The sequence below is a fragment of the Artemia franciscana genome, chromosome 2 (assembly GCF_032884065.1).
Source record: "Artemia franciscana chromosome 2, ASM3288406v1, whole genome shotgun sequence".
Taxonomy (NCBI): Eukaryota; Metazoa; Arthropoda; class Branchiopoda; order Anostraca; family Artemiidae; genus Artemia; species Artemia franciscana.
The window spans coordinates 34591370-34614698 of NC_088864.1; the positions used below are offsets into that span (position 1 = coordinate 34591370).

Consider the following 23329-nt stretch of genomic DNA (forward strand, 5'->3'; position numbering starts at 1 on the left):
ATTCTCTCTGACCTCAAACTAATGTGAAATATGTCAAATCCGGAGGAAATTAAGCCAGTGCTAAATCATTTAATTATAATAGAATGACACTCTTAACACTATACGGATGTTTTATGTTTGAAATTTTTTGCCCAAACCGACACGTAAAAAGTGTTTTCGCGAACCAGTTTTGTTTGAGCTCAACCATATGTAATTTTTTCCGTTTTTGCGTTAAACATACAAGCTGGTTAAACCAAAGCTGTCATTGGTTAAACCAGCTGGTTGACGCGAAAAAAGGCCTTATCATTGTTACACTCAAATTTCTGGAGACAAATTAGGAGCAGAGGCAGCGAGGCAGCCAGCCCTCTGGGCTGTGTCTTTCCACAATTAATGAGAAAGAATTGTAAGTACATAATCTTTAATCCTTCAACAAGATTTTAGCTGCTGACCTCTTCTGAAGGAAAACCAGGCTACCAAGCAAAAAATGCTGCAGCCCTACCCTATTATGTTTCAATTTGGGCATAGGCTAATTGGATTTGTCTATATGCCTATTTCCTTTATTTGATATCTCCATTAAAAATCCATTGGGTAAAATTCTAGTTAATTGGCTTCTTGCTATCTCAGAAAGGGTTTAGGTTAGGAAAATGAAACTTTCAGGGACGGGTCTACAAGCTAAAGTATGTCCTGGGAAGGTATTTTCAAGTACCCGTCTCCACTCCTTCTTCCTCTAGAGGGCCCTGAAATTTGCCTATTTGACAGGTCTCTACCTATTGAAATTTTGACAAAAAAACATTTTACCTTAATTTTCAGTTACTAATTGCTTTTTCTCTGCCTTTAGTATTGAAAATGCAATTCCTGTTGCTTGAGTAAAATTTGAGGTAGTTGCTTCAAAATACCTTCCCAGGACATACTTTAGTCTGCAGATTCATCCCTGAAAGTTTCATTTTCCTAACCTAAACTGTTCCTGAGATAACAAGAAGTCAATTAACTAGAATTTTACCAATTTTAGCACTGAGAAAATGTAGCATTTTTTTTTTCGAAAACAATGCATAAAAGATTGCACTAAGAAAATATAGTATTATATTGTCAAAAACAAGCAATAACTCATACTTAAATTGAAAACTTGTCATTTTTAAGAGCTCAAAAAGTGCTTAAATTTGAATTTGCTGTAGAAGTGATTATTGTATGTGTAAAGAAAATACAAAAAGACATCAAGTGGTATGTTCACCTTATTGATAAGTCAACTATATGAACTGCAAAAATGTTAGCATTATTTTTGAATACTAAAGTTGCTTTAGGTGAAAATTTGGTACAATTCTAGTTTAGTGACTTTTGGCTATCTTGGAAAGGGGTTAGGTTAGGAAAATGGAACTTTTGGGGATGGGTCTACAGGCTAAAGAATTTCCTGGGAAGGTATTTTGAAGTACCTACCTCCACTTCCTTTCCCTCTAGAGAATCCTGACCTTTGATGACATTTAAAAATATGTGTGTTATAAAAGTGAAACCTTGCAAAATAGATCTTCTGCTTAAAAGAAGTTCAACAAAATTGTTTTCAGCTTCATGACTTTGCTCAATCCCAATCTATAAGGTTTTTAAGATATTCAAATACATTTCCTAATTTTTGAAGAAAAAAAACATTAATGTGTCTCAGAATTCTACTGAAATAACAGTAATTGTATTTCCAGAACTAAAGGTAGAGAAAAAGCAACTGGTAACTGAAAATTTAGGTAAAATGTTGTTTTGTCAAAATTTTAATACATATAGACCTGTCATGTAGGCAAATTTCAAGGCCCTCAAGAGGGAGAAAGAGTAGAGGTGGATACTTTGAAATACCTTCCTGGGATATACTTTAGCCTGTAGACCCATCCCCAAAAGTTTCATTTTCCTAACCTAACCCCTTTCCAAGATAGCCAAGAGTCACTAAACTAGAATTCTATTTTGCAAAGGTTTCACTTTTATAACACATATTTTTAAAGGTCAGGACCCTCTAGAGGGAGTGGGAATGGAAGTAGGTAGGCTACTTAAAAAAAAAATTCTGAGACATAGTTTAGCCTGTAGACCCATCCCTGAAAGTTTCATTTTCCTATCCTAACACCTTTCCAAGATAGCACTAAGTCACTAAACTAGAATTTTACTACAACTTCAATTCCTAGTCATTTTTGGACTTTTGAAAATGATTATTTGTTTACTGCATTTCTTTTTTGTATGTTGTAAGCAGACAAAAAAACTTATCACATAGTATTTTAGTACCAAAAAATGTTAAAATAATTAGTTCCAAACTTACTGTTTGATTATAAATCCATTTTATTAAAGTTATAGAGGCCTAATCTAAGAGCATTGATTTGTGATGCTTAAGGTGGATAAAAAAATTTAAATTAATTTGGTAATTTCATGCATTTTATTCTTCTTTTTGGGGCGATTGCACTGTAAAGGATTCATTTTTGATGAAATGTTTTAAGAATTTAAAATTGTGCTGTTTTCATCAAAGTTAATGTGGCATCTCTTCAACACCTAAATTTGCTCAACATCTATAAAGTTAAATAATCCACAAACATTGATTTGTCACTATTAGGCCTATGCTGGATATAAAAATTTGGTAACTACAGAGTAATCTACATTTCTGACTTATGAATAAAGTGAACATACCACTGATGTGTTTTTGGTATTTCCAAATGTTGTTACGGGGGGGGGGGTCTTATAAAGTTAAGTTACGGGGGAGGGGTTTCTTATAAAGTTAAGTTGGATTGTGGCATGGGAGCTTTATAGTTGAGGGATATAGATTAGGAGGGTTCTATTGACAAGTCTCTATAACCATGGCGATGAAATCATTATCATCATGTTTAGGTCTGCCAAGATGGGCAGATTCCCTTGGGAACGATCCAGTAGACAATAGGAACTGTACCTGGTACCTTGACTCAAAGACAAACACAATTATTGACAATAATTTTATTTTCTTACTTCATATACAACGTCAGGTAAAATGACTTCAATGTCAGATATCAATATATGCGCATCAAAGACTGAGTACAGAATAAAGATTGCATTAGGACTGAATACACTCCTAACTTTTGGTTCACCTTATATATCCAGAATCAACCCAGATTTCTAAATTAAGCACTGGGTAGACTGACCTCAGAAATGTTGCAATACAACTCTTCTTTTGATTATACAACATATGGCCTAACCTCCTTGCAAAAGATTTATTACAACGAGGGTTTTCACCTCTAGTTTGTTGACCAGACCAGAAATAGAAATCTCGTTTCTAATTGGCTTTAATCAAAAGTTTGAATCCGATTTTGGTAGTCTAAAAAGTATCATTTTTTGCTTGCTGTAAGATTTGTAAAAAGTATCATTTTTTGCTTGCTATAAAACTTGTGTCAAAAAGCACAAATCCTATGAGATGATGAATTTAAACTTTAAAATCTTTAGATGTATAAGAGATTCTTTTTTTAAAACCTTCTAAAGTGAACGAATGAGAGATTTGGTTTTGTTCTGAAAGGGGGGAGGGGGGCTGCTGGTCCATATGTTACATATCCCCTATCCCGCTGTAGATGGACGCCCTCGTCAATCAGGACATTCCCTGTCCTTAAATTTTAAAGTTTCTTATTGTCAAAATATTTTTATTTTAATTCTCTCACCTCAAAAAAATGATTATTGAAAGAAAACGCATATATTCCTACACCTTGTATTGAACCTACACCTTGCACTTGAATTACATTAATACATCACTTGACATGAATAAGGTTTATACATGAATACCTGATTCCAACTGTTTGTCTTTTATTTGAATTTTTTTATATTTATTTAGCTTTCAATTGATCCCAGGTATTCTGTGTAAAATATACAACATTATATAAAAAAATTACACTGGCACTTTTATTTAATTTAAATTATTCACTATTTGGCACTTTTTAATAGTTCATCACTTAGTATTTTGGAATATTACACACCAATCACAATTCTTGTGTCCTTGCCCTATTTACTGATTGAACTAATATAATGTTGTTCTTTAATTTATCACCCTTAAGTTTTTTTGTTGCTTGAAAATTTAGCAATTAAGTCTGTTTTGTTATTACGCTTTTACAAAATGGGAAGTGCAGGACTTGGAACACCTATCCCGAGCAGTTTAAGTACAAAAGTACCGCCGGTACTACGGTCCTTTCGTTCCGTTCCCGCTCTCTTCTGCATTTTAAGCGTTATTCTTATTGTCTTTAATTCATTCAACTGAGGTAGTATTTAAAACCTTACTTTGTGGTTGATTCCAAAGTTTATAGGATTAGGAATTAGAATGTTCTGTTCTAAATCTTCATCTAGGTCTGATGTTGCTGATATTGGGTCTCCATGTTGAATTAGGTTATCATCTATGGTGTCTTCGTGGGTGTGTTGTGGTTGTACCTGCTGGCTGGATGTTATGTCTTCTCTAGTCTACGGTGTTCATTCAGAAAGATGAAAATGATTGTAGTACGGTAGATGGCGCCATTTGGCACCAGTCATGTGGGTGATGGCTTTCTGGTTGAATCAGGTGTTTTCGGGCATTCTTCGGCGGTTGATGAATCATGATAGGTGTTTTCCAGTTTTTGACCATGACGTATCGTCGGCCAATGTCAAGAGTATGCCAAATTCTGCAATAAAAAATTTCCAGGCAGAATCATAGGGTTATTAAACAGAATAGCAATAATAGTATATAATTATTAAAGCGATGGTATAGAATTTTGTAATTAACATTGATTATTGTGATATTTAATTGCACTTGTTTCAAGGATGATTGAGTATATGATAAGTACATGATTATATGATTAAAGAAGTAACACTGTTTAAAAGCGTTCATTAAGCACATGATTAATTTGGAGTTTTTTTTGTATATTTCTAATTCTTTATACTCCCAACGCAACACTTTGTAGAAAAGTAACGTCTTTTTATAGCGTCATAGCCTTTTTATTGCCATGTATTAGGAATATTCAGTTTAGGAACACAATATCGAAAATTACAAGAGACAACCTCCATTCTCTTGTTTATATTAAAAAGGAACAAGTGACTTATACTTGTCAGAGGTCTAGATTTTACATAAACATTTTCTGCCAAATATTTATATTTTTGATGTAATTCCGCCAAAAAGAAATACAATTAAATTGTATCTTAGCCTTTTAGCTGTAATACACCAACAATATTTATTAAAGTAGGGACAGGATATATGAATATACGGGAAAAAGACCTCGATTTTCCAGTACTGTTATATCCTCCCTTTATAATGGCTTAAATATTATCAGGAGCTGTAGGGTTCAATTGATGCATTTCTTGAGCATCAATTGCATCGTTTTTTATCTTTTTTCGTCTCAAGAGCTTTCCATAGTTTACTGTGAGTAGCGCTCTTATTGTTAGAGATATAAGAAATACCATAAATATGGTGATTATTATATTGTACCACGAATTTGGTGAGAATAGTCCATATTGACTTTCCACGTACTTTAATCTTTGGTCTTCTGTCGTGAACAACGGTATTTGTAGGTCTAATGCCTCTTTTATTTTTGCTAACTGCATAGTACCCTTAATTGTTTCTATCTTGGGCCATATTGACATTTTTGATTCTTCGTTGTTCATGTTCGGTATTGTATAAGACAAATTTGTTTCTTGGAAATTTATTATTTTTGGGCTCATAACATTTGTGCTAGTTGTGATCAAAGGTGTTTGTACAGTTGTTTCCTTTGTCACGAGTCGGCAACCTTGTTTTATTGTTATTGTTCCAACGTCCTGTAATAGTATTTCAGTTCGATAACTGGGGTCAATCTTTTCTGTATTGTTATAGCATGATAGAGTTCCTACTGTCTTTCTAGGTACTGTAAAAAGCCATAATTTCGTAAATTAATGAAGATTTCTCTTTTTGAGAGAAGTTACTAATTTCTTATGGAGTAGAAATTTATTGCCCTTTTTTGTTACCAAAATTTTTGATTTATGGTTTAAATTTGAATTTAGTTTAAATCCAATTACAGATGGCTTAATATAGTCTAAAGCTTTAAACGAGGGTTTGTTATTACACAATAAGATTATAAGGCCTAGTAACTTTATCTCAAAGACCACAGCTTTCTTGGTATGCACTTTGGGAAATAATTAGCACTATTGGCTGAGGGTGTCATATTGAGGTATAATGTTACCTCCGATAAGTTAGCGTTCTTTTGTATTTTTAAATCCTTCCAGCTCAAAATTAAGTAGCCTAATTGGTAAAAATAAAAAAATTTTAACCACTAATTTAAATTCGGTCGAATGTTAGCCTAGTTTAAATGATAAGTCGTAGGTTATTAGTTTCTTTATATGTATGGTCTTACATTGTCTCATAATTGAGAAGTGATTGTATCATAATCTTTTAAGAAGAGTTAAATTATTAGAAAAAATTTCAATTTTTTTTTACAACTTTCCCCTTTTTTCCTTTTGCTTTAAAAAAAAATGTTTGTTATAAATTACACTTTCCAAACCGAGTTTTAGACAAAGAGTTATATAAACTATTCTGGCTTCTAAAATTTTGTAGGCGAAGAAAAATTATATATATACCAATAAGCATACATAGATGTATATTAAGCATGTTGTTCATTATAGCCTATAGTTTAAAATAATAGCATTTTTGTTTCATTTAGGTTATATCTACTCCGTCAAAGATTATTGGGAAACATATGATATTAATTTGTTTAGGTTAAAAGGAAATTAAATTACTTTATTACTGTGTGCACAGTTTTTCAGCGCATAGTGTAGTTTGGTGTAGTGTAAACACAAATTTATTAAAAAATCTTATTTTTTGCAGCGCATTTAATTTTAGTCTTATGCGGCACATAGCGCAGCGCGTAGTGGCGCATTAAGTATTTTTCCCTTAAGCTTGTCTTTTACGGAACACAGCGCATCGGATTGTGGCGCTTTTGTGAACGGCGCATAAAATACTTATTCTCATTAAGTTTTCCCCTATACAAAATTTTAGGTTAGTCAGGAAATAGGCAAGTGTGTTATTTTCAATTTGATTGAACAAAGAAAGAAAACGCGTTTTTCCATTAAGTAGAAACACCTTCCTAACGCAATTACCTAGTCTGTTGAACATTATTCCGTTTTTTTTGTTAATTGCGCTGATGCCATGTTCTAGACAAGTATGGATGTGACTGGTCTTCCGTTTTTTTTTTCCTCTCGTTGGCAATGACTTATATAAGAAAACTGGATTTTAATCCTTGACTGTATATATAAATATTTTGTATGGTCACGTTTAATTATCAGATACAAGTCTTAGATATGAATGTTAGATTCTTTAGATGAATCTAAAGAAATCTTAGGTATGACTTAGCGTAAGTTTTTATCCTTATTCTAATTTAAATTTTTGTTTTTTAATTTTACCCTTTATTATCTCGCCATAAAGTAGAATTTAGTTCTTTAAGGTAAGTTGAATTATCTCGTGGGGGGGGGGTTTGTGGAAGGTTTTATTTATTTACGTCATGACACTCCACCTTGTTCTAAAAGTGGCTATTTTGCTCATATTTATAGGTCTTTTTGGATTCTGAAATAATTAGGAATATTTTATTTTACTGTTTATCGCAAGAATCGTTAAATTTATTTATTTATCTTTTTTTTTAGGGTATGCAGGAACTATGGTTTATTTATTTGCTTAAGATTATGCACGTGAAATATAGCTAAAGTTAAAAAGGATTAACTTTGATCATATTTATAATTTTTGCTTACATTGCTTTGTGCTTTTGCCAAGCTTGCTTAGATATTGGGTTCAACTTCGTTGTTATTTTTCAGATGAATCATTTTCAATGTAATACGAAAGGAAGTTTGTTTAATTATTGTCTTTGACAGACTTGCGTCCTTTTTAATTATATTGTTCCATAAAATTGAGACCTTGCTCTTTATCTGGAGACTTCTGATTCGAATCGCAAAAAAAATAATCGGGCCTAGGTTTAAGATAAGTGTTTTTTTTTTGAGTTTTTTGTTAATATTTTTATTTTACTCCTATAATAAGTATTAATCAATTTTCGGTCTTCATTCTGATGAGATTTTTATCGCATTTCTTACTATTCAAGTACCTTCCAAGACTGTTAGCTATTGAAGACTAATGCATTAATCTGTTATTTGTTATCACGGGTCTACGCCTTCCTCCCCGTCAAGATGACGAACAGCCATACAGGTGGGACAACTCTTTTAAAACATTGGGGAGGGGGTCAGTGAAAATATTAAAGAAGGTATTTTTCAAAGGGAGTGTATGGGAGCAAGTCGTCCCTCTTTTACTCCCCAGTTGACGCGTTTGTAGGCATATCCAAAGCTTTAACTGGACGGTCAATGCAGTAAGATTTAATCTGGGACCCTTTATGTAGCCTAAACAGATAAGGTTCAGTAGAAGTTTTTAAAATATAGGTTATTTAAGTATATCAAATCATAAATGTAAATGAACATTATTAATTAAAATATTGATTATTCATTTTAAGCCAATAGTCTAGCTTATGAGGTTTAGAGGTCGCTATTAATACTAAACAAAAAATACCTACTCAGATCATTAATAGATTGCTAAATAATAGGCCAAGTTATGGATCATCACTTAGGCTTTTGTTAAGAATAATGTAAAGAAAATTAGTTTGACATTTTTTCTTAGGTAAATTTATAAATTATGAAACCAAATTATTTTATTCGTTAGGCTGTATAATTTTTCAGCCTGGAACGAAAGTTGTCTTAAAAGCCAGTTTTTTTGGTAACTTACGTTTTCAAAAAATTACTAGATAACTTGAAGTATTGATATGCTCACATCACACAGAACGAAAGGCTTTTTTTGACAAATTTGCTTATCCACTTTGTTGAAAAGACAACAAAGTTAAGAGTTATATAGAATTACTTATTATCAGATATAAATATTCCTTTCATGACGCTTCGTTGTTATTTAGAGTTCGTTAGAGGGTTTTATTATTGTATTTTTGTGTCTACATTAAATACTTCTTCAGACTTCTGGGGAGTTGGAGTAATACAAACTCTTTTGAAAATCAGTTGTTTATGAAAACATAGCGGACTTATGCAATTTATTATTTTACATATATTAAAATATCTTTCCCTTTTACTAATTTTGACACAATGTTTTCATTTATTGTTTAAAACTAGATTATAATTTAATCTAAAATATAGATTATATTTTCCTTAGCGTGAATAATTGAAATAAATTTTGTGTCTATAATTCCCTTGGCCATAGTTATGGAGAAAATATGTAAGAAAATGATATTTAAAAAAAATATTTAAGCGCGATCTTAATACCGCAGGGAGGATAAAGTAGATTTGATGCCAAATATAAATGCCTGTTAGATATCGCAAGTTACAGCTATATTAATGTCGTTTTTTAGCTACAAGTTAATTTATTCGAAGCCACTAACTTTATTTAATAGTAGGAAGACGAACCAAGAATATGCCCGAAAGGAGTATGGGAATGATAATTAAAAATATTGCAAAGTAAATTGGTACGAATTTGGCTTTGACCACAATTAACGAGGACGCTTGTTGTCACTTGACTATTTGTAATAATTTTTTTGTTAAGGCTACTAATGAGTTTTAATTGACTATTATTTGATGGTTATCTCTATAAGCCTTTATGGTTTGCAATATTTTAATTTTTACGTTAGATAAGGGGACAGCGATTCCTGTAGGGCAAGTGTTAGTTATAGTTGTGTTAATAAGCTTTTGCGTTAAGGAATTATTATTGCGGTAGACTATGTTAACAAAATAGCAGCAACTTTTTTTTATTCTTGTTTAAATAAAATAGTTTGGGACCTACTCGCAATATTGAGCGCTTTTTGATGAAGCAGGCCAATTTTTCAATTTTTGATTAGGCAGACTTCCTGAAAAGTATTTTCCTTAGGGACTTTTTATTACGGGATGGTTTCTTAGCGAAATCAATTAACAATTAGCAAAAAAAATGATTATTTTATTTTTTTTTTTTATTTTACCCAAGGCTGATAGATTTTTTTATTAAAAATCTAATTTATCTGGTTTTTTGACAACCCGGCCGGATCTTGTTGTTATCTGTTCTTATTTAGGCTCAGTTTTCTTGTTTGGTTTTGCTAGTGATATTAAGTCAAATTTTTTACACTGTTTCTTCAGAAATTTTTGACCCTTCAGTTGTGCTTTTTTTGCCTGGGCCGCTGCACTGGGTGGTCTTATTTCTCCCGATTCCTTGAACTTATCTGCGTCTGATTCACTGTCCGTGTCTGAGGAACTAGTACTTGTGGATGTATTGCCTGGTTCTTTTGAAGAAGAAGTTTGAGATTTAGGTACTGATCCTGCTTGACTCTCGTAAATTCCTTCTCCTCGCGAAGTAGAGGGTTTACTAATTGATTCGTCTTGTTGATTTCTTGGCTCTGGAGAATTGAAGGATTCTTGGGAGCTTTGGGAGGATTCAAATGTTTTCTTGGGGTGCCTCCATTGCTTAAAAGCCATATCTTTCGGGGGGCGGGGAATTGTTTGCATTAAGGTTTCCTTCCAAGATACCCAGTCCATTGGTTTTGCTTTTGAGACGGTTATATCGTGATACTGTTGTTCATCAGTAACTGGATTAGTATAAAATGTACTTTGTCTAGTCTTAATTGGGTAATTAATAAGATCCATGGCTTCTCGTAACGTTCGTCCTTGGGGCTGTTTGTCCCTTTGTGACTATGTCCCCAGGAGTCTGTATAACCTTATTTAATTCATTGTGTAACGATAAAGGTCTGTCTATCGGTGAAACAGGGTTTACCAAATTGTTGGGGAAACGTTTTGGAGGAAAAGGGGTTGAAATTTTATCTGGAAAAAATTGTGATTTTGGAGAAATCGTATAGTCCAATGCTTCTGACTCCTCACTTGAAGATGAATTACTTTTCCTCCGTCTCCGCGTAACGGGGGTACGTTTTTGGGGGGTAACCATATTTGTCATTGTTAGAAATTCATTAAATTTTTCCTCGTCACTACTATTCTCAAAATATCCTTGTTTAAAATTAAAAGGTTTAAGTTCACTTAGTCTAGAGCGAAGTGGTTCATTTTCGTCCTCCGAGGTATTTGATGTCGAAGGTTGGGGGGTCCATGTTTCTGTGAATTTTGCCCTTTTTATACGACTAACATGCCTTTTATAGGTTTTTCCCGTTTTTGGTTTTAATAGTTTAAATGTAACATTATTATCATATCTTTTAATTATTCTGTAAGGCCAGTGTATCTATTAGAAAGCTTTTTGCCGTTGTTAAATAAGGTAAGGTTTCGTGCCAATCCCTGCGATTTTCTTTCGTATAAATGCTTAAAATATTAGAGAATAGTTTGTGTCTGTTCTCGATTTTCCCATTGGCCTGGGGGTGATAGGGGGTCGATACCAATTTACTTATTTGAAGAAAAGACATTTAATCTTTGGTTACTTTTGACACGAAATTAGGGCCATTATCGCTTAATACTGTATTAGGAATACCGAAATTAAGGAATATTTTAGCAAGGGCTTTCGATGTCGCGTACGCGCTTTGATTTTTTAAAGGTTTAGCAAATGTGAAACCGGAAAAGTGATCGATTACCGACAGTACACAGGTGTGTCCTTCATTAGACGTGGGTAATCATCCGCTAGTAACATATAAAATAAAAAAAAAACTATATCAAATGGGAATCGGGCCGTGGGCGTTCTTCCTATCGTTGGATTAGGGTAGGCTTGAGGATTTTTTCTTATAATGCGTTTCACAATTATTAACATAATTCTTTAACATCGTTAAGGCTGAAGTAACGAAAAAATATTGTTTTAATCTATGGAAAGTCTTATCTATTCCCAGATGACCTCCCACTTCAGAATAAAAAAATTCAAAAGCGGGTTTTTCCAAAATTTGGGGTAAAACTGGTACAATGGAAGTTTGATTTCTTTTATCGCTATCGGTTATTATTTTACATAGTATTTGTTCATCTAAATCGTAATAATAATTATCAATTTCTTTTTTAAAAGATTTCATTTCATCGGGTAGCTCTTTATCATATAAGAAATATTCTATTAGAGCAGCACAAATATTGTCTTTCTTTTGATATATTTTTATATTATTTAAAGATAGTGGGCTGTCTTTGTGTTCTTCTTCTACCAAATTATTGGTCTGAATTTTTAATTTTTTTTTTTGGAGTATATTTTCCTCTTATCGTGTTAATTTCTTCATTTTCATCTTCTAAGGGGGCATTATCTGGAAATCTACTAAGATAGTCGCATGGGGCGTTTTGTTTTCCCTTAAGATGTTCAAACTCATAATCTAAATCCTGGCTTTTCAAAATCCATCTCGCGAATATTCCCGTTGGCTTTTTGAAAGTTTGCAATTATTGCAAGCTTTTGTGGTCCGAACGCAGTTTAAATTTTCTGCCTACCAAATAGTGTCTGAACTTGTCTAAATGGTGGATAATCGATAATAATTCAAGCTGTGTAGCAGAATAATTACTTTCTCCGGGTGTAAGGGTACGCGAAGCATATGCTATAACTTTTTCTTCCCCGTTTATTATTTGGGAGAGAATCGCCCTAATCCCCTTGGTTGAGGCATCCGTTGTAACAACGAATTGTCCTGTTTGAAAGTCGGGTAACGATAAAATAGGTTCTGAAGTTAAAGCCTTTTTTAAATGATCTAATGAATTTTGAGCTATTTTAGACCACGTAATTTTTTGGGGGTTCCCTCTAGTGAGGTCCGTGAGAGGTTTTGCTACTTGTGCGTAATTTCTTATAAATTTTCGAAAATAACCCATTAATCCTAAGATTCCTCGTAATTGTTTAATTGTTTGAGGGGGTTTTATATTTTTAACAGATTTTATCTTTTCAGGGTCTGGGGAAATCTGTCCTTGTGTTACAACTACTCCTAAAAATTTTAGTTTGGTTTGAAAAAGATTTACTTTTTCTGGTCTACATTTTAAATTTCCTTCTCTGAATTTCTCAAATACTTTTGCTAGGGTTACTAAGTGGTCTTCCGTGTCTTTGTCCATAGCTATGACGTCATCAACAAAATGAATTATGTTATTTAGGCCTCTTAGTAAATGAAGGAGGGGTCTACACAATGCACTTGAACTGGTTTTTAGTCCAAACGGTACTCTTAAGTATTCATATGAACCACATTCTGATGTTGAAAAAGCTGTTTTAAAAATATCAGCCTCTGCTATTTTTACTTGATGATAGCCTTGTGTTAAATCTAGGGAAGTAAATATTTTATTTTTATTTGATATGGAATCTAGAATTTCGTCTATTCTGGGTAGGGGAAATTTGTCACTAACTACCTGTTTATTTAGGGCTCTATAATCTACAACAAGTCTAAGATCATTATTTTTTTTCGGGACTAAAATAAAGGGGGCAGAGTATGGGCTTATTCTCGGTTTTATGATTTGATTTTTTTCGAGTTCATGTATTTTGTTTATTAGCCATTCTTTATGTTTATAAGGAATTCGGTATGGTTGTTTTGCAACTGGCGGCCCTGTAGTTTGTATTGTATGTTCATAAAATGGGATAAGTCCTATGTCGTCTTCAGATGTCGGAAAGACATCTCTATATTCCCATAATAAGTCGCATAATTTTTGTTTCAATGAAATGTCGGTTATGTGACTTAGTTCGAATTTCTCTAGAAATTGATGTCTTGTCAGGGGGTATTTTTTGTTAATTTGTATATTGATATTATTCACTAAGTTTTTTCCCGAATTTTTCCAATTATTAATATCGGATTCCGATACTATTTGTATTTTTACTAAGCATGTTCCTTTGCTTAGGGTAATCAGGTCATTTTCGTGGGTGTTCGTTACCCAAATATAACCTTCACCCTTTTCGTAATTTATAATCTGTTCTTCACAGTTTATATATTTTGGGATATCCTCCGACGGCGATGCTACCCAAATTTCATTTTTATCATTAACTGGTTCTAACATTTGTGATATTTGGACTCTCTGCATTGATTTAGGGGGAATTTTAGTTTTTCGCACTACGAATCCATAAAATTTTTCGTCATTATTTTTTTGTATTAAATTTAGAATATTATTCACCGGTTTTTTCCTGGGAGTTTCGATATTTGCCAGTTTTCTCCATGAAAAGGAAATTTCTTGAATCTGTTTCTTTCTATATTCCTTTAAGTTGCCTATGTTTTCCTTTACCTTGTTTGCTTGTATGTTATTTATTTCTGATTTGGTTCTTGTCGGATAGATAAACTTTGAATTTGCTACATCTAATAATATTTTATTGGCTTTTAAAAAATTTGCGCCTATTATCGCCTCGTATGGAAAATTCTTACAAACTATAAATCGAGTATAGAAATTTCTGTTATCTTTGCGCAAGGCTAGGTACACAGTGCCTTTTACATCCAGGTCATGTCCGGTCACGCTTGATAAATTGGGACAGATATTGCTCATTCGTCGTTTAATATAATTTGGTAATTTGTTAAATACGGATGTATTTATCACATTTACGGTTGCCCCTGAATCTATAAGGGCTGAGAAATAAATATTTCCTGGTTTAAAATTTTCAAATACTGGTAACATATTATTATTATTTGCACTCAAAAATGGTATAATCACTGGTGGGGACCTATAAATTATTTTGCCACCAAATTTTGGTCCTATGAACTTGGAGGCTTGAGTCGTTTCCCTGGGGTTCCCAGATTTCGGGTGTAGAGTTTTCATTAGTTCTACTTTGGTTTTCTTGATCATTAATTGAAGTTGAGTTGTTATATGGGTTCCGTCGGCTGATAAAGTTACCTCCTGTGTTTCTATTCCAACCATTGTTAGGTTGGTTTGTCCTTCCGCGATACCCTCCGCGATACTGATTCGTACTGCGTTGGAAATTTTGGGTTGGGTAATTACCTCTTGTTAAAAAGGTATTCCCTCGATTGCCTCTAGGGGCGTACCCAGTATAGTTTGTCCCCCTGGACAAATGGTTGCTCGATCCCCTAAAATTTGGGCGATAATTATTGTTTGTAAAACAATTTCTTGCAATATGACCTAACCGGTTACAGGCGTAGCACCTTTGTGGTTCATTATTGGCTTGTGCCCTCATTTGATCATTGGGGGCAAAGCTTACTTGTCTTGGAGTATGGTGGTTCGAATTTGATTTCGAAGCGGTTTCGGCGATGATTCTCTGGAGAAAAATCGCGGAGAGGGATCTCTTGATTTTATAGCTGTTTTACTTTCTACCGCATTTATTGATAGTTTTTGATGCTGCAGGACTATGGAATCGATTTCCACGGCTCTCTCTATCTCCTGAACTGCCAGTTCTAAGTCGTCGATATTTTTGGAAATTAAGAGACGATATAGTTTTGGGTTGAGTCCCTGTTTAAATGCGTTTAGTATTATTTTTTTCATACAATTCCCCTTCACCTGGACCGTATCGCGCTTCTGTTGCGATTCTAATTTTATTTAAATATTCTCTTACGTTTTGGGTCTGTTCGAATGTTACTAACCCATGTTTTAGTTTGTTCAATGAACTAGTATCGATGAATCTCTTTTGAAAAGCCTGTTGCAATAATTCTATTGAGTTAATTGTCGAGGTGGTTTCAGTTCCTACGGTATTTTCAATTTGTTTTAAAAATGTCAAAGCCTGTCCTTTTAGTCTTAAGAGTAGCATGTTTTTTAATACTTATTAAGTCAATTTTTGTCATTTCCACAAATTGTCCTAAATGGATGTTGAATTGATCCACATCCGTATCCCCTTCATACTCAGGTAATGATTTGGCAATTTCTACCGAAGTTGCAATAATTTTTTGCGCTTTTAATAATTCATCTTGCTCCTGAGCCATATTTGTTATTTTAGTTCAGTTTTTATTTAAAGAATTATTGAAGCTATTCGGTATATAACAATTTAGTTTTTATTTAAAATTTATTGGTATTTCATTTTAACTATTGAAGATTCTAATTATTTTTAGATGGGGTACACACAAAAAAACACATAAGTAGAAATAAAATTATACTGCACTTAAATAATGTAAAATTAAATACACTTAAAAATCAAAAAATAATCTGTAAATAATCATATTTGTCTAGGGTAGCAGGCAGTCATGTTGCCAGGTATATACAGTTCCTTTAATGTCTTTATTGACGACCGCGCCACTGTTACGGGGGGGTTTCTTATAAAGTTAAGTTACGGGGGGGGGGGGGGGTTCTTATAAAGTTAAGTTGGATTGTGGCATTGGAGCTTTATAGTTAAGGGATATAGATTAGGATGGTTCTTTGACAAGTCTCTATAACCATGGAGATGAAATCATTATCATGATGTTTAGGTCTGCCGAGATGGGCAGATTCCCTTGGGAACGATCCAGTAGACAATAGGAACTGTACCTGGTACCTTGACTCAAAGACAAACACAATTATTGACAATAATTTTATTTTCTTACTTCATATACAACGTCAGGTAAAATGACTTCAATGAGAGATATCAGTATATGCGCATCAAAGACTGAGTACAGAATAAAGATTGCATTAGGACTGAATACACTCCTAACTTTTGGTTCACCTTATATATCCAGAATCAACCCGGATTTCTAAATTAAGCACTGGGTAGACTGACCTCAGAAATGTTGCAATACAACTCTTCTTTTGATTATACAACATATGGCCTAACCTCCTTGCAAAAGATTTATTACAACGAGGGTTTTCACCTCTAGTTTGTTGACCAGACCAGAAATAGAAATCTGGTTTCTAATTGGCTTTAATCAAAAGTTTGAATCCAATTTTGGTAGTCTAAAAAGTATCATTTTTTGTTTGCTGTAAGATTTGTAAAAAGGATCATTTTTTGCTTGCTATAAAACCTTGTGTCAAAAAGCACAAATCCTATGAGATGATGAATTTACACTTTAGAATCTTTAGATGTATAAGAGATTCTTTTTTTAAAACCTTCTAAAGTGAACGAATGAGAGATTTGGTTTTGAGTTCTGAAAGGGGGGAGGGGGGCTGCTGGTCCATATATTACAATATACCATAATAATCACTTGTTTTTAAATTTAATTTTAACCCTACCAATATATAGCCTATGTTACATATTGTCCATGCATTAATTGGTTTTCAATTCAATCTATAGGTAAACCTGTTTTAACAAGTTTTGCTAGCAGCAGTGGTTTCATTGAGGGGTGGGCAGTTCCCCGCTCCACCCAATAATTTGGAGGAAAAAAATATTCAGTAACTTTGGAACTGTTGCTTGTTTTAAGTTTCAGTTTAGTTCTTTAATTACAAGCAGAAAATTTCTTCCATCTTTGTTCTTAATGTAAAGTAACACAAAAAACAAGGGTTTCACTTCTTAATGTGGTCTACATTAATATTTATACAACTGTACTGCAATTAGACCCTTATTATCAAGAAAATTGGTGAGGCTAGTTAATAGCAAAATTGCAAAAATGTACCATACTTCCTGTTTTGTTGTGTTTTCTCATGTCAGATTGTTTCTTCTAACAGGTAAGAGTCTTTTACCTTAAATTGCAGCTTGGAGCAATCTAAGGGTATTACTCCTTGAGGAGCTCCAGAGTTGACGATTTGAGTTGAACTCAGGATTCTTTAGTGACAGGTGCACTGTGTTGATTCATAGTATATCAGTTGAGTTTCACACTCTGGCCACTCAGCATCCAATCTTCATTTAAAGATGTCCACAGATTCAGTGGTAGCAGTTTTTCCAGATAGTTTGTTCCTAACATTTATTATTCTTGAAGAAAAGACTTAAGTATGGACTCCAGCTAGGGTAGGCTACTTAACAAGTTTCAACTGATGATCTCTAGTTCTTGTGTTAGGACCAACAATGGAAAGTAATGTTTTAAGTATATTATCCCTCATTAACTTAAAGGTTAAAATTGTATCAACTCTATTTCTCCTGTATACAGAAGTTGCTAGTTTCAGCTTTGCTAGTCTTGCTGGGTTTAACAAGTTTCAACTGATGATCTCTAGTTCTGAAGGTGGGACCAACAATGGAAAATAATGCTTATCCCTCATTAACTTAAAGGTTAAAATTGCATCAACTCTATTTCTCCTGTTTACAGGAGTTGGTTGTTTCAGCTTTGCTAGTCTTGCTGGGTAGGAAAGTTCCTGGATACTTGATATCACTTTGCTGGTATGTCTCTACACATCTTCCAACACTTTTATGTGTTTTTTTAAAATAAGGGGAGGCTAGGTACATTCCAACTTCTAGCCTAGGGCACACAAGTCCCTTTTACAGAAGACTGATGACTTCAGGGAAACAATTGGAAAGAGTACACTTAATCAGCCCCATGGTTGAATTAGCACAAGCAGCAGACTTCTTAGCTTAAGTACTGAATTTCAATTCATTGATTCCAAGATCTTGATATTGATTCCAAGATGATTCCAGATCATGATTCCAAGATCTTGCTCAGTATTCATAGTGGAGAGTGGGTGACCTGAGAGACAATAAGATCAACAAGGGTTCATTTTGCCAAGATGAATGACATGGCACTTGACAACTTTACATTTAAGAAGCCAAGCCTCAGTCCATTGATTGATCAGCCCAAGATTATTTTACAGAAGGGTATGATCTTCACAGGACAAGGCTGGTCCAATGAGCTTCAGGTCATCAGCATAGATCATTGGTTTTTATGGCACTTGGTATCAACCAAGTGACATATAGCAATCACAAATTCTGTTGGTCTGTTGGTCTGGGGGGGGGGAGTGGGGGGATGGTTAAATTAGAAAAATTAAATAAATGAGGTATTTTTAACTTGCAAATGGGTGATCAGATCTTAAAGAAAATTTGAAATTTAGAAGGATGTCATGTCTCAGAACTCTTATTTTAAATCTTGACCAGATCTGGTGACATTGGGGGGACCAAATATCTTGGAAAACACTTAGAGTGGAGGGATTGGGATGAAGCTTGGTGGGGAAAATAAGCAGACGTCCTAGATATATGATTGACATAAATGGAACGAATCTGCTCTATTTGGGGGCGTTGGGGGGGGAGGTTAATTCTGAAAAGGGCTAAAGGGAGAGGAAAAATTAGTAAAAATTAGATATTAAGGGCATCGTGACTCGGAGCTCTTATTTTAAATCCTGACCGGCATTAAGCCTCTTATTTTCCTTTTTAAATCAATCTATTGATTCATAGAATTTTGCTAGAGCTCATACCATATGATCTCTTGGCTCTTAGCTCTTCTCGCCTTGTCACAAGTGCCATATGAGCTCTTAGCTCTTGTCTATTATGGCTTTTCTTGATAAAGTTGAAGCTTAGATAACTTCGAAGACCACACTGCCTTTCCATGACGAAAGTAAAACAGTTCAAAATAGGGATGATACCTTTTTATTGACAGTGAAATATAAAATTATTTAACTGGATATTTCGAACACATATACAGTGTTCATCATCAGCAGTTGATGATGATGAACACTGTATATGTGTTCGAAATATCCAGTTAAATAATTTTATATTTCACTGTCAATAAAAAGGTATCATCCCTATTTTGAACTGTTTTACTTTCGTTAAAGTTGAAGCTCTGCAAAAACTTAGGGCCGAAATTATAAAACAGCTTAACACTTTTAATAATAAAAAAAATTGAAAATGAAAACAAAAATTACTTTAAAATACTAAAATACGTAGTTAAAAAAGGATAAAGACCTAATTATCACTTGAGCTGATAAAGGTAACGATTGTAATAAGGGACAATAGTGATTACGAACAAAAATAAATCCCATTATTTCAGGTTGCACCACTTATAGAAAATTGAATTTCCAAGCCAATGCGAAATTTCACGTTAAAGCGTTATTCTATCTTCTTCCTTTTTTTTCGCATGCCTTATGGTTTCTCACCATGGGTGATTGTATTAAACCAGTTGTTACTAAATGTTTGCGACAACGTCTTCAGGCAGTGGCAATAAACAAATCAACATTTGCACACCTAGCAATAACACAAATAACAATAACACATGATGATACAATAACATAAGAAAAACAAAAAATGGACATAGTAAGAAACATAATACAAAGATAATAGTACACATAAAAACACAAAATATTGCACATATATAATTGTGATAAAAGTCTTAGTTATAAGGTGAGTTCCAGGTGTTCTTAGCTCTCTAGGACTACCAATCGAATATGTTAATGTGAGAAGCAAAAATGAATTAACATAATAAAAAATTTACTACGTACTTAATTACTTACTTCAGACGAGGCACAGGCTATTCAGCCCAAATTGGCGTCCAGAAGCTTCTTGACCATTTTTGCAGAAGGGATCCGTTCTCTACTTGTGATCGAATGAGTTAAAGCCATGATTTGCCCCACTTGTAGCCATATTTCTGGAAACCGTCTAGTGGTTCAAAGTTCTTTTATACGATTTTCTATCATATAATCTGGCCTCCTGTTGGAGGGAGGTGTTTCTTCTTGGAGGAAGGCGCTGCAGTAGGCTTGTTTGGATGCCCTCTGTGCGTCGCACGACATGGCCAACCCGCTTGAGGTATCTTTTCTTGATCATGCTGGACATTTTGATTCTTTTTGACTAACCAACTAAGGTTTGATATTTTATTTTCCAGAGATGATTTATACTTGCAACGTGATGCATGCTATACTCTTATAAGGATGAAAGTTTACCGTGAATCCCTGGCTCGCTATGGTGAGCCAGGGGCCCTATGGCACGCTATGGCGAGTCTAAACCATGAAGACTTTCGATCGGTAGAGATCCAGAAAATTTTTGGAATCCTCGAGGAATTGCTAAGTAAGTTAGAGCTTAGTGTTTTCTTTTATTTACATTTGTGATTGTGAGGATTGGAATTCTTTTGATGTCTTAATTGTTTCTTGGGTTATATGACTCTTCAAAATCGAACTATATCCCTAAGAAAACATGAAAATTTTCAGTTACTGTAGTTAGTAGTTCACCAGGTTACTGACCGCTTCTATAACGATCCATAATAGACCAATTCTTCTAAGTAAAAATTAGCTCAAACTTTTATGCTTAACCTAATCAGAGAAAAGAAAAGTCGTAATACTTACGTAATGATGGCTAACTGCACTGAAAATATAAGGAAAGTTATAAAAATTGGTGTTGAAAAATATGAACCTGTTTTTTGACAAATTAATCAAGTAATTAGAATAAATTTTTTTTTAGTTGCAGCAATAGCTGCAACCATGAAAACTTGAACTGTGGACTGGGGTGATCAAAGTGTATAACCATATTCTTTTTTGAAGAAATTATGCTAATTGCTGCTTCAAAAATGATATACGCAATCCCTCGCTCTTTACGCTAAAGCTTTTAATTGTTTTAAAAAGTAGAATTGTGGCAAAGAGTCAAACTTTAGTGTAAAGAGCGAGGGATTGCGGAGGGGACAACCCATTTCATATGCGGAGTAATTTCTGTTCGTTTTAAGTTTTAATGTCGCTCCTTACTTTCTGCTAAAAAAATTAGTTTTTTTTATTTAATTTCTGAACGTTTTTGAATTAATGCATGTTTGGTTTTGGCTCTCCGCACATAAATTATTAAAATGAAGTTTGTATATTAATTCTTTTTTTTGGCTAAATGGCTTTCTCTTAGTTTTGATCAGACGATTTTGAGAAATAAGGGGTGGAGAAGGAGGCCTAGTTGCCCTCCAATTTTTCGGTTACTTAAAAAGGCAACTAAAACTTTTAATTTTTAACGAACGTTTTTATTAGTAAAAAATATACGTAACTTAAGAATTAACTTACGTAACAAACTTTCATAATCTTATTTTTTTATTATGTATACGAGGGGGTTTGTACCCTCGTTAATACCTCGCTCTTTACACTAAATCGTAAGTTTTGTTCCAATTCTTTAAGAATGACCCCTGAATCAGAAAGGCCGTAGAATAAATAGTTGAAATTACTAAAAATACTTTAGCATAAAGAGCGAGGTATTTATCTCCTCCTAAATACCTCGCTCTTTATGCTAAAGTATTTTTAGAACCCCTCATATGCGTAATAATCTCTGTTCGTTTTAAGTTTCAATGCTACTCCTTCCTTTCATTTGAAAAAACGTTTTCATGTTTATTTTTCATTGTTTTCTTATAGTAATGCTCGAAAATCCTGCGCCCTTTTCATTGAATTTTTCTTCCCCCATGACAGATTCCTCCAAGGAAAGATTCTCCAACATAGTCCCCTACCCTCAGCCCCACCCCCAAACAAAATAAAATCCTCCTGAAAACGTCTGTGCACTTCCCAATAACCATTACTATATGTAAACACTGGTCAAAGTTTGTAACTTGCAGCCCCTCCCCCAGGGACTGTGGGGGAGTAAGTCATCCCTAAAGACATAGTTCTAATGATTTTCGACTATGCTGAACAAAATGGCTATCTCAAAATTTTGATTCGTTGACTTTGGAAAAAAAATGAGCGTGGGAGGGGGCCTAGATGCCCTCCAATTTTTTTGGTCACTTAAAAAGGGCACTAGAGCTTTTCATTTCCGTTAGAATGAGCCCTCTTGGGGCATTCTAGGACCACTTGATCGATATAATGACCCCTGGGAAAAACAAACAAAAAAAACAACAAACAACAAACAAATAAACACGCACCCGTGATTTGTCTTCTGGCAAAAAATACAAAATTCCACATTTTTGTAGATAGGAGCTTGAAACTTCTACAGTAGGGTTCTCTGATACGCTGAATCGGATGGTGTTATTTTCGTTAAGATTCTACGACTTTTAGGGGTTGTTTCCCCCTATTTTCTTAAATAAGGCAAATTTTTCTCTGGCTCGTAACTTTTGATGGGTAAGACTAAACTTGATGAAATATATTTAAAATCAGCATTCAAATGCGATTCTTTTGATGTAGCTATTGATATCAAAATTCAATTTTTTAGGGTTTTGGTTACTATTAAGCCGGGTCGCTCCTTACTACAGTTCGTTACCACGAACTGTTTGATAGTCTTAGAAAGTGGGATTAAACCACACTTCGTACAGTCTACTGCTTGAGATACGGTCAGTCAGCCGGGTACCCAAAACAATCATTAGGCAATTTCTCTGGAAAAAATCGAGCCAATATTCCTCTGTTTTTCGGAGTGCCTATGCTTGAGATGAGGGAACTGGTCCACTAGTATCACAACTAAATCAGTATCATTACCACAAACAGTCAACCTTTTGAAGCCCTTTCTGAAGCAAAAGGCAACGTGCAGAGCTACTCTGGTGTCCACTTCCTTGTTTGTTCTACACAGAAATTCCTCAAAACTGAGCAAATCAACATCATCACTCAATTATACAGCTCTCATCATGTCTTCAAATCTTCCAGACAGCCATACACACAAGGTATAAGAGGCACTTAAGGCACAACACTCTCCCCAGGGAAACTGTTAAGGAGATGAGGGAATTGGTCCACTAGTATTACAAATAAATCAGTATTAAATTACCACAAACAGTCAACCTTTTGAAGCTGTTTCTAAAGCAAAATGCAATGTGCAGGGTCATTCTGGTGACCAATT

The 23329-nt window shown here is 34.1% G+C and overlaps 1 long non-coding RNA gene across 1 annotated transcript in view; it reads left to right on the forward strand.

The window, feature by feature from the left end:
* The first annotated feature begins 235 nt into the window (after positions 1-235).
* Positions 236-23329, forward strand: part of LOC136040615 (uncharacterized) — a 38068-nt gene continuing 14974 nt past the window's right edge. Inside the window, exons 1-2 of the long non-coding RNA XR_010620837.1 lie at positions 236-382; positions 20439-20620. This is a non-coding gene — a long non-coding RNA (uncharacterized LOC136040615). The remainder of the gene's footprint in view (positions 383-20438; positions 20621-23329) is intronic.